Genomic DNA, 1,227 nt, shown 5'->3' with positions numbered 1-1,227 from the left:
CCTGGGTTCGAACCTCGCTCGGCGCATAGTTGAATCCTTGGAAAAGGCTCTTTACTCACATTCTCTCACCGTACTCAGCTGTAAAAGAGTACCTAGCCGTTAACAGCGTTGTCTTTGTCCGAAAAATTGTAATATCGCCTGACAGGCGTCATGTACCGTCCTACATGTTAAATGTTGCTGTTGACCAGGGACCCCTTGTAAAGCGCTTTGAACACATTTTAGTGGATATTGCGCTATATAAAAATCTCAACAAAAAAAAAATCAAAAAAAAATAAATTTAGGCGATATTACGATTTTTTTTTAGGACAGAGACAACGCTGCTAACGTCCAGGTACTCATTTTACACCCGAGTACGGTGAGAGAATGTGAGTAAAGAGCCTTTTCCAAGGACTCAACTATGCGCCGAGCGAGGCTCGAACCGAGGACCTTCCGATCCGAAAGCGAATGTCATACTACTAAACCACATAGCCGCACTTCAGGAGCCTTAATTAAGTTAAGGTTGTTTTTGGGTTTTTTTCGGACCCCTCCGTCCACCCAGCAAATATTGGGTGACTAATTCTGTTCAATCTGGCAATAGCTAGCATTCTGTCCAAAGAATACCCAGAAAATGTTACAATGGGTATGAGTTTAGGTAGTAGGGTATGGCTCCACCTCCAAATTTATTTCGTCAACCCAGCTTCTAAAGTCCTCCTCCGCCCTAAGGAAGGATGGTTTCGTAGCCGCCTTCATGTTTAGTAACTGGACAGTGGAGGACGTGATCGCTGGTCTCTGGGGCTGCCTGACATTTCTGGCAGGTATCACTGTTTCCAAGTTTCCATCTGCACATATTTGATGCAGTTTTGCTGAGTTTAGGTTGCATGTCCCAAGTCCCATGTTTGTGAGTTTTTGCCACGATGTGAGTCATTTTAATTGATCAATATTTAAATTTAAAGGTAAAGGACGAGTTTTCTGGCCAAAATTTCAAATACATGTTTTTCCAGATTACGGCAGTATAGTATAGCTCGCTAGACAGCGGTGCGCTGCGACAGGTGCCTTGGATTTTTTTTTTCAGTCTTCCTTTGTAACCTCTCAAGACAAAATTCATAATGAGGATGAATAAAGGGAATTTCATCTTATTAATTATAACGAAGTGGTTATTGGTCACTACTGACCCACAGGCGTTGGCCAGTACTGACCAATAGCCCTGATTTGACTTCAACCATCCATTTTACTAGTGACGCTGAATCA

Source organism: Berghia stephanieae, chromosome 11 (assembly GCF_034508935.2).
Source record: "Berghia stephanieae isolate SIO BIC M18660-M18661 chromosome 11, UCSD_Bste_1.3, whole genome shotgun sequence".
In the NCBI taxonomy this organism is placed as follows: Eukaryota; Metazoa; Mollusca; class Gastropoda; order Nudibranchia; family Aeolidiidae; genus Berghia; species Berghia stephanieae.
This window is presented reverse-complemented; position numbering follows the sequence as displayed.